An 11,696-nucleotide genomic window follows, 5' to 3' on the forward strand; every position below is an offset into this window, starting at 1 on the left:
CCTCTTCGGCTAGTTTTAGCCCTGCTAGTAGGGCCTCGTATTCGGCTTGGTTATTCGAAGCCTGGAACTCGAATTTTAGGGATAGTTCTATCCGCGTTCCTTGGTCGCTTTCGAGTATAACCCCTGCTCCACTTCCTGTTTTGTTTGAGGACCCGTCGACATACAGGTTCCATGAGAGTGGGGTTCCAGGGGTCTCAGTGTATTCTGCGATGAAGTCGGCTAGATACTGAGATTTTATGGCAGTCCGGCTTCGTAGTGGAGGTCGAACTCGGACAGTTCCACCGCCCATTGTAGGATTCGTCCCGCCAGGTCTGTTTTTTGTAGGATGTGTCTCATGGGTTGGTTTGTCCGGACTTTGATGGTGTGGGCCTGAAAGTAGGGACGGAGCCTCCGAGCTGTGAGCACTAGGGCGTAGGCAAATTTTTCTATTTTCTGATAGTTTAATTCGGCCCCTTGTAGTGCCTTGCTTACAAAGTATACGGGGTGTTGTCCTTGGTCATTTTCTCGTATCAATGCTGAAGCGACTGCTCGATGTCCGACCGAGAGGTATAGCACGAGCTCTTCCCCTTTTACAGGTCGGGTTAGGATTGGTGGCTGCCCGAGGAACTCCTTGAATTCTTGAAAGGCTTTTTCGCACTCTGGGGTCCATGAGAAGGGTTTCCCTTTCTTTAGGAGTGAGTAGAGAGGTAGTGACTTTATCGCTGATCCTGCCAAGAATCTTGATAGGGCGGCCAGCCTTCCATTCAGTTGTTGTACTTCTTTGACACACGTCGGGCTCTTCATATTGAGTATTGCTTGGCATTTGTCCGGGTTTGCTTCGATGCCCCTTTGAGTCAGCATGAAGCCTAAGAACTTTCCGGCTTTTGCGGCGAAGGTGCACTTCGTCGGGTTAAGTCTCATGTTGTGTTTTCTGAGGGTGCCGAAGACACTGGTGAGGTCGGTCAGCAAGTTTCTGTCTTCTTGTGTCTTTACCAGCATGTCGTCGACGTACACCTCCAGTTGTAGTCCGATGTGCTCTGAGAACACTTTGTTCATTAGCCTCTGGTAGGTTGCCCTTGCGTTTTTCAGCCCGAAGGGCATTACTACGTAGCAGTAGTTTGCCCTTGGGGTTATGAACGAGGTCTTTTCTTGGTCAGGTCCATACATCGGGATTTGGTTGTATCCCGAGTATGCGTCCATGAAGGAGAGATATCTATAGCCTGAGGCTGCGTCTACTAAGGCGTCGATGTTTGGTAGCGGATATGGATCTTTGGGGCAGGCTTTGTTGAGATCCGTGTAGTCGACGCACATCCTCCATTTTCCATTGGGCTTTTTTACCAGGACCACGTTTGCGAGCCATAGGGGGTATTTTACTTCCCTAATGAACCCTGCATCTAGTAGTGCTTGTACTTGTTCTTCTATTGCTTGCATGCGTTCGGGCCCGAGCTTTCTGCGTCTTTGTTGGACAGGTCGGGATCCCGGGTACACTGATAGCTTGTGGCACATCAGATCGGGGCTTATGCCTGGCATGTCGGAAGCTTTCCAGGCGAAGAGGTCGGAATTCTTCCTTAAGAGGTTTATGAGTTCCTCCTTTAGGCCTGCCTCGAGATTTGCCCCTATGTTTGTTATTTTTTCAGGTGTGCTTCCAATCTGGACCTTTTCGGTTTCTCCCTCTGGTTGTGGCCGAAGATCCTCTCGTGCTTGAACTCGTCCGAGTTCTATCGTGTTGATCTCTTTCCCTTTTAGGCTTAGGCTTTCGTTGTAGCATCGCCGTGCTAGTTTTTGGTCGCCCTTTAGGGTAGCGATTCCTTTTGTGGTAGGGAACTTCATACAGAGGTGTGGGGTCGAGACTATAGCTGCCAGTCTGTTTAAGGTTGGTCGCCCAATGAGGGCATTGTATGCTGAAGTGACGTCGACTACAATGTAGTCGATGCTTAATGTTTTAGATTGCTCGCCTCTTCCAAAGGTAGTGTGTAGCGAGATGTATCCTAAGGGATGGATCGGGGTGTCCCCTAGCCCAAATAGGTCGGTGGGATAGGCTTTTAGCTCTTTTTCTTCAAGTCCGAGCTTGTCGAAGGCCGCTTTGAACAGGATATCTGCTGAGCTTCCCTGGTCAATCAGGGTTCGATGTAAGTTGGCGTTTGCTAGAATAACGGTGATCACCACTAGATCGTCGTGCCCGGGTATTATCCCTTGAGCATCTTCTCGGGTAAATGAGATAGTGGGTAACTCGGGCAGGGGACTGTCTTCTCGGACATGATAGACTTCTTTGAGGTGTCTTTTTCGCGAGGATCTCGATGTTTCTCCGCCTGTAAAACCTCCATTTATCATGTGAACGTGTCTTTCAGGGGTTCGCGGGACTTGTTCGGCCCGACCTTCATTGTCTCCTCGTCTTCTCTTCCTGGTCTCTTCTCCTTTCTCTGCTATGTATCTGTCGAGCTTTCCTTCTCTGGCTAGCTTTTCTATAACATTCTTTAGGTCGTGGCAGTCGTTGGTAGAATGACCGTAGAGCTTGTGATATTCGCAGTATTCGGACCGATCTCTCCCCGCTCTCTTGTGTTTTAGAGGTCGGGGCGGTGGAATTTTTTCGGTGTGGCATACTTCTCTATAGACGTCTACCAGGGAGACTCGGAGGGGGGTGTAGTTGTGGTACTTCCGTGGCTTGTCCGAGCTGGATTCTTCTTTCTTCTTCTGTTCCCGATCTCGATCCCGGAGTGGGTAGGTTGATTCCTTCCTAGAAGAGTCTCTTAGCTGGGAGGTTTCCTCCATGTTGATATATTTTTCTGCCCGCTCCTGCACCTCGTATAGGGAGGTCGGGTATCGTTTGGATAGGGATTGGCTAAACGGTCCCTCTTTTAGGCCGTTTGCTAGTCCCATGATGGCCGCTTCAGTGGGCAAGTGTTGTATGTCCAGGCAGGCTTTGTTGAATCGCTCCATGTATTCTCGGAGAGTTTCTTGGTTACCTTGTTTGATTCCGAGTAGACTGGGGGCGTGTTTTGCCTTGTCCTTTTGAATGGAGAACCTTGTTAGGAATTTTTTGGTTAGGTCTTCGAAGCTGGTGATTGATCTTGGTGGCAGTTTGTCGAACCACTTCATAGCTGACTTGGTGAGAGTGGTGGGGAAGGCTTTGCACCGAATCGCGTCGGAGGCGTCGACTAGGTACATTCTGCTTCTGAAGTTGCTGAGGTGGTGACTTGGATCGGTGGTGCCGTCGTAGAGATCCATGTCGGGTGGTTTGAAGTTTCGCGGTACCTTCTCCTTCATGATCTCTTTTGTGAAGGGATCGCGATTGCCTTCGGGGGTGGTGTCGCGTTCTGCCCGATCTTTTAGGTTGGCCTCTATTTTCCGCAGTTTTTCTTCTAATTCTCTGCGCTTGCGAGCCTCCCTTCTCAGATCTTGTTCAGTTTCTTTTTGCTTCTTTATGTCCTCTTCGAGTTGTTTCAGTCGGTTTTGTTGTGCCCGGACTGCTTCTAGAATTTCCGAGCTCTTTTCTCTTTCGGGATTTTGTGGATCTTTGTTTGGGAGTGATGTCTTTGGGCGATTCTGTTTGTTTCCTCCTGGAGTGCGTGGTGATAGAGGGCTGTCCGGTCGTTCTCCGGTGTCAACTTCCTCTTCTTGTTCTGAAGCAGCGTGGTCATTGTTGAGAGGGTCGTCCGCCATGGTAAAAGGGATGACTTCCAGGTCCCCGGCAACGGCGCCAATGTTCCGGGGGTTACCTGAAACGTGTAGCTCGGTCGTCTGGCAAGACCCGAGGTGGGGGTTCCGTGACCCGAGCTTGGTGTGCTGAGCGGTTGGGGGTTGTACCTGCAATGACACTCCGATGCTTAAGTTAGCATGGGTCCAAGCAGATATGTGTAGAATGTAGAATGTGTGTTATACCTGGGTGCTCCAGTGTATTTATAGTAGTTGGCCGTGATCTTCCCTGGATAAGATATTCTTATCTTATCTTATCTTTTGGGGGTTTTATCCCTATCTTTGTGGAACCGCCTTTCCTAGGCCTTTTCGGCCTTTAGGTTTTTGGGCTTCGTTCCTTTTGATGGGCCTTCTTAGCTTATTTGTCCGAGGTCCGACCTTAGGCGTGGGCCTTGGGATGAGGTCGGACCTTCTATGAACTTACCGAGTTTTGGGGAGCTCGGTCAGGGTATGAACAGGTATCATTTCATCAATTCTACCATTCCTCTTCACCCCCTTTATAGCTTCTCTTGAACTTAGCATGAGGACATGCTAATGTTTAAGTGTGGAAAGATTGATAAATCACTATTTTATGGTTTATTTTGTATTGAATTGAGTGGATTTTATCCATTATTCTCACACTTATGCATATAATTCACATGTTTTACATTTTCCTTCCTAATTTTGTGCTATAATTGAAAACATGCTTCTTTGGCCTTAAATTTGCTAATTTTAATCTCTCTTATTACTATTCAATGCCTTGATATATTGTTAAGTGTTTTCAGGGTTTATAGAGCAGGAATGGCTTAGAGGATGGAAAAGAAACATGCAAAAGTGGAAGGAACACAAGAAATTGAAGCTTTGAGAATTTGGTAGCGACGTGTACGCATGGACGACACGTACGCATGATTGAGCCAATGTCCAAACGACGCGCACACGTGGCTGACGCCTACGCGTGGCCAGTGAAAAGTCCAGTAAGGTGTACGCGTGGCTGACGCGTACGCGTGACGAGCGTCACGTGCTGCAATTTACAGAAAATGCTGGGGCGATTTCTGGGCTGCTTTTGACCCAGTTTCTAACCCGAAAATACAGATTAGAGACTGTAGAGTGAAGCTGGAAGGGGGACTAACTTTTATTCACACATTAGGTTTTAGATGTAGTTTTCTAGAGAGAAAGGCTCTCTCTTCTCTCTAGGTTTTAGGGTTTCTTTTAGTTTTAGTCCTTCTCAAATTTAGATTTCTACCTTACTTTAATTTAGTTTTCTTCTACTTTTATTGGTTGTAATACTTTAGTTTATCTAATTCTCTTCTTGATTTCCTTATGTTGCCAATTTAGTTTATAAATTCTTCTTGTTTCCTTTAATCCATATTAATGCAATTTATGTTTTCCTTGTTTCCATATTAATTCAATTTATGTTGCCAATTTATGGTTTTCTATGTCTTGTTAGTTTTCTATATTTTTATTTTGTGCCTTTCAAGTGTTTGATAAAATGCTTGGGTGAATTTTAAATTAGATTTTTATGTTCTTGACTTGGATTGATTAATTAGAGACTCTTGAATTGTCAAAGTTTCTTGTTGAATGGTAATTGAAGATTACCGGTTAGCTTGAACTTCTTTAAATCTAGTCTCTTATTATGAGTTGACTAGGACTTGTGAACTCAAGTTGATTGTATGCACTTGACCTTTCTCCACTGGTTAGAGGTTAACTAAGTGAAGGCAATTCACATTTACCATCACAATTAACGATGATAATGAGGATATGACTTCTAATTCTCTTTCCTTGCTAAGAGCTTTCTTAGTTATTAGTTTATTTTCTTGCCATTTTACTTTCTTGTTTCTTATTACAAATTCCAAAAATATGCTTTTCCATAGCCAATAATAAACATACTTCCCTGTAATTCCTTGAGAGACGACCCGAAGTTTAAATACTTCGGTTAATTTTATTGGGTTTGCTTAAGTGACAAACTTTCTAAACGTTGATTAAGGTTTAATTGTCGGTTTAGAACTATACTTGCAACGCGATATTTTTGTGAAAATCTTTACTGACATATTTCCTCCATCAATGACGAAAAAAATTTACTTCTTCGTTAATAACTACCGGCAAGTGCACCGGGTTGTATCAAGTAATAAAACTCACACAACTAGGAAATGGCTTAATATCGATAGATTTACAGACAGATTTGGTCTATATTACAGACGGATTTTTGGTTACCGACAGATTTTGTCCTTCTATAAAAGCCTCGTTGAAAAGTATTTACCGATGGATTTTTTTCATCGAAGATTACCGACAGAATTTTACTAGTTACCGACAGATTTTCCCTCGGTAAATTCTCTCCTCCATTTTCCTGAAACGTTGAACTTTCTGACGGATTTTAAGTCGGTAATTAGAGATAGATTTTCTGTCGGTAATTACAGACGGATTTTTTTATGAATTTTTCATCGGTAATTACAAACAAATTTTTCGACGAAAAGTCCGTCGATAATTAGAGACAGATTTTCTGACGGATTTTCTATCGATAATTACAGACAGGTTTTCTAGCGGATTTTCTGTCATTAATTAGAGACAGATTTCTGACAAATTTTTTGTCGGTAATTTGAGCCTTAGAATACCATCCCAAACTCTGAATACAGACAGAAAATTTGTCTATAAATCCGTCAGTAAGATAAAATAGAATTTTTTTAGATTTTTTCATTACAAAAATAAACCTGTTTTCATACAAAATAAATATAAATTTAAACAAGTTCATCGTATTAGCAAATTAAAAGAAAAGTAGTATAAACAAGCAAGTCAATATAATTCAAAATATAAACAAAGTATATTGATACAACAACTATAATAATAAGTAACCATATATTAGCAAAGTGTATTGATACATCAACTATGATTCAAAATATAAACTCAGTGTATTGTTCAACTATACTACATCAAAAACAAAAGAAGATTCTATTTTTCAAAGTTCCACAACTCATTGGCAGCGTGCAGAAATCTTACAACTGATTCAATGCAGTACAAGAGCTTATATTATGCAGAATAGACCCTACAAGATGGTTGTTGGCAATATTCCTAAACATAAGAAACAGGAGGAACTTAATACAACTGACACACAAAAAAGTGATTCTTTTTTTTCTTTTGAAATAAGAATGAATCATACTCACAATTCAAAAAGGTGTTCAAGTTTTCCAAACTCATTAGGAATTCTAACCACCAGTTGATTGTCATTTAATTGCCTACAATAAAAAATTAGTTTTAAATAATTACTTGCAGTGAAAAGAGGACCAAGATTATATAATCAGAAACAGACTCACAAGTAGCTCAATTTCGACATGTTGCCAAGTTCTGTAGGTATTGGACCAGTAAGCTTGTTTCCATGAAGGTACCTATATAGTCAACGTGCTCAGAATAGAACAAATAGTGAAGCAATTTCAATCTTCTTTTAAAACTATAATTTTTTATAACATTTTTTCCTTTTATTATAATGAAAATCTAGTTTGATTACATAATCTTTAAGAAATTTGGTTATAAGTGTGAATTGGGTTTGATTATATTATTTATAAATGTTGATTATATTGGCTGGCTATGCGTGCATAGAAAAGATATAATAGTGCGTTGACAGAGAAACCAATTGCTATCCAATAAATAGCATATAGTTAACCTATATCACAATCCAAGCTAAACTACCATCTACTAGATACAAAGTTCTAGCACACTAAGCCAATTGATGAATACTATCCTCAAAGAATGATCACAAATTAAGGAATTAGGAAAATCAAGTAATTGATAGTGTTCAAAGGCACTTACCACTTCCACACAGGTGGGAGTTTCTTGGTCTTCTTGTAATAACGAGCAAGTCTGTGGATTCTGCTAAAAAATATTATTAAGATCGCCTAGGAATATTAATTAACAGCAGGGGCACAAAGGATTAATTAGATTATATGCATGCAAGCACCTTCTACTATATATCTCTGTGTTTGGCTGTAAATAAATAATAAATAAAAGTAATATGCGAGAAATTCAATTAGGGACAGTTGTGCAATATATATATCTAGTTTCTAGTTTCTTGTTTGTTCCTAAAAGTGGATAGTTGTTTTTCAAAAAATGGGGCAACTGTGCAATATTTATAATAAGTTAGTAACTAATGTCCACTCTAATTCAAATTTACTCAAAAGCAGTAAGTAAACGACAATTCAGATTGTCACTACCTTAAGGACAGGGGGTGGCTTGGTGCTGCATGCTTTAGTAAGGTCTTTGCAGAGATATTTATACAATGAATCGGCATCAGGCTTCGAATTATATAAATATTCAGCAACATCTGTATCCGAATACCCTATAACTGAAAATTTGAAAACAATAATTCATAATATAATTTGTCATTCCAAAACCAAAAGAAACCATGGTGTGCAATCCATTTGCGACAATCAAATGCATCGAGCGAAAATCACACAAAGTTCTATACCTCCTGACACGCTTGCTCGATTGTCTTACACTTAGAATTGCATTGTCCTTCAGAGTCATGCTCAACTAACTGTAAACAAAAAAAGGAAGTTTCAAAATCATCAAATAAAGTAGTACCTTAGAATCATCAAAAGTTACAGCTACATCATCTACATTTACATCTTCTTCCTCTATAAAGGTACAATTTTGTCTCTAAATATCTTGCTACTTGTTGCAATCCATAGATACCAAATTGATGCAAAAATATAATTCTCTACACCATAACCTTAATCACAGAGGTTAATCTCATAAACCACTTCACTAATCTACTTCTTCTTGCAACATGCTTAATGATTACTCGTCTACTTTTTCTTTTATTTGAAACTTGGTCTTATTTAATAATTAGCACCAACTTGTAGCTTAAAAACTAAAAAATACTCATTTACTTCTTCTATTTTAGTTTAAACTACTTTAGCTTGATTCACGTGCTAAATACCTTGACTTTCAACTTATATCCAGCAACTGTTTCTTAAGGGATTTGGAGGAGACTATAGTCATGCATACTCTAGAGCAATTTCTTTGGCATAGGAAGCTATTGCCAACATACGTACCGTGGCTACTTTTGGAGCAGAAGATTGTATCTCAATTAAGTTCTCTTAGAAGGAATAGAAGAATTGATAGTGAATTAAGCAAAAGTAATCATGCTCACAAAATCTAATGTTTTAAGATGTAAACTGATAAGACACAATAATTATGAAAAGCAGTAAAGTTAGAATAATTACAAGGCCTTGTCCAATTCATGAAGCAACAATTTTCTAAACAGCAAGGTATCCAATAAAAGCTATGATTAACATAAAAAAATTTCTAAATAAATAAGAGGAAAATATTACTACACTTGAAGCATTACACAAATATAAAACAAGGCAAATGAAATAAAATAGAGATAATTATTTACGCACCTAGGTTCTTGTCAAGGGTCTTGGTGAACTGGTTCAAAGCTGGTGGAACCTGTAACCTCTGATTGAGGATCCTCTTCTTCCTCTGGAGTAAATCTGAAGGCAAGCAAGCTCAGCTCCAAGACAAAATCTTGCACCTCCTCCAAATGGTGCATAGAATGGACTAATTCTCCTGATTCTCTTCTCCATCATTATTTTAAGCAGATATAGTAATTAGGACTTAGGAATGGAGTAAATTGAAAAGGAAGTCTTATGATGTCATTATGAATGTTTTTTTGAAGTATATATGAACCAATAATAGGACTAACCTCATTTTCAGGTTCCATCCATCTCCAAGGATTGAAATTTAGAGCTCCATTATACACATTCTCATCTAAATGGACTACTGAAAGAAATGGAACTACAAACTTTTGGAATAACAAAATCTACTCAAACATGTAAATAACATAGTATTAGTACATGCTTATCATATAATAATATTATGGTCTCTTTTGAGTATGATAATTAACAAGAAAAATCTACTCAAACATGTAAATCAGCATCATCTCACAGTTGAAACTTAAACCCCATATAAGAGTTCAGAAGAGAAGATATTCCAAAAATATTGCTTTTAACAACAACTAAAGCATATATGATCAAGTTAAAATTCCTAGTCAACAGATTTCCCAATGAAACAATACAAATCAAAGAGTTTTACACATGTTCAAGGTATCCGTAGCTCAAATTTGTAGAAACTTAATAGTAATTTTAAGTGCAACAATTACAATATGAGGCAGCATAAACAATAGTAGATGGAATCATGAGAAAGGGCACCAACATAGCAACCTCAGGTGCTGTACAGGCTAAATTAGGATCTTCATTTGACTAATAAATGACAATCCTATTTAAATAATGAGATCACAAAGGAAAATAAACCGAAAATAAAGCAGTTCCAAATCACCTGACAGAAAGAACAGTTAGATGTATAGAGAATCAAGCATGTATAGGAAGTTCTCTGTGTAAGAAAGTTGATTGGATGGAAGCAAAGGTGGCCGTCCTGCCATTTTGAGATAAATTGCTATAGCAATTGTTGTTATCTATGTTGAGAAAGGGAAAATGATAGATAAATTCCAAATAATAAGTATAGAATTACATGAATGCTACACAAGAACTTCAGAGGAAAAAATATATATATTCCAAATTTAGTTCTCAATTCAGGATCAATAAATTGCAGGTGATTCATTAGTAAGACATATGAAATAGAAGAATTGCAGCTAACAAAGCTCTAAGTAGATCACTAAGTTCAACCCTTGTAAAGCATAATCCATAATCGTATTCTCTTAGAAGGATCACTATCACACTACAGCAAGAAGCAGCAGCAAAAGAAAAAAGATAGTGTAGTAAAAAAAACACCAAAAATTGAAAACCATGAGGAAAAAAGTTTCAACAACAATTTTAAATCAAACTAATTACTAAAATCAGAAAAAAACAAATCTAACTAAAACTAACCTAATCAAAACCTAAAAATCCACTCATTAGAAAACAAATCTAACTAAACTAATTACTAAAATCAAACTAACTAAATAAAATTAATTGAACTTAACAGAAATTAAAAGAATTTTGAAACCAAAACCTGGAAGCATTGACTAGAGGAGATGATGGCTGCGGCATTGAGAAGATATGCGAGCCAAAACTAAGTGGGGATAAAAAGAGAGAGAAAGGCGCAGCGGTGGTGGGGACAGACACTGCTACAGGTGGCGCCGGCGTGCTGGAGCTCACATGAGACGAAGAGAATAGGAGCTTGAGCTTCATTTGTTCTACGAACGAGAAAGAACGAGAGAGACTAGAGCTATGTTCTACTGGTTCAGTGTTTAAAAGAGAGGAGAAGAAGGAGAAGGTAGCTGTGGCGGTGGCACTGTGAGTGAGAAAAGGAGAAGAAGAAGCTCGTGCGACGGAGAAGCTCGTTGAAGGAGAGAGGAACAAATCATTTGATTTGTGATTTTGTGTCTGTGTGTGTGTGTGTGTGTGTGAAAGGAGCTCGATAGGGTGGGTGAAGTTAAGTTTAAATTAAAATTTTTCAACAGAATATTTTAAATTACAGACAGATTTTCTGTCAATAATAATTTAATAAAATGTAGTGTTTCTGTCTATTTAATTACAGACGAATTTTTTGTCGGTAATTATTTTCCACGAAAAACAATTAATTTTTCCGACAGAATTATCGACGGATTCCCTTTTTGTCTGTAATTTATGCTAATTCATTTTTTTCTGACAAAAAGTTCCTTACAAATTACGTCTGTATTTCTGTGGGATAAAATTCGTCAGAAATATCCATTTGTAATAACTATTTTTCTAGTAGTGTCACAAGAGTGAGGTCGATCCCACGAGGATTAAAGGATTAAGCAAGTAATAGTTGATTGATTATTCTAGTTAAACAGTTCAATTTTGAGTGATAAGCAAACAAGGAATGTAAATGACTTAAAATTAAATTAAAGCAATAAAGAACAAGAATGTAAATGACAAGAAAGTAAATGACAAGAATGTAAATTGCTGAAAATTAAATTGCAAGAATGTAAATGACTAGAAAATAAAACCAAGTGAAGCATTTCTACAAACACTTGGAAGGCATAAATGTGCATAAGTAAATAAAGCCATAAATGTGCATAAGTAAATGACAAG

The sequence above is a fragment of the Arachis stenosperma genome, chromosome 2 (genome assembly GCF_014773155.1).
Source record: "Arachis stenosperma cultivar V10309 chromosome 2, arast.V10309.gnm1.PFL2, whole genome shotgun sequence".
Lineage (NCBI taxonomy): Eukaryota > Viridiplantae > Streptophyta > Magnoliopsida > Fabales > Fabaceae > Arachis > Arachis stenosperma.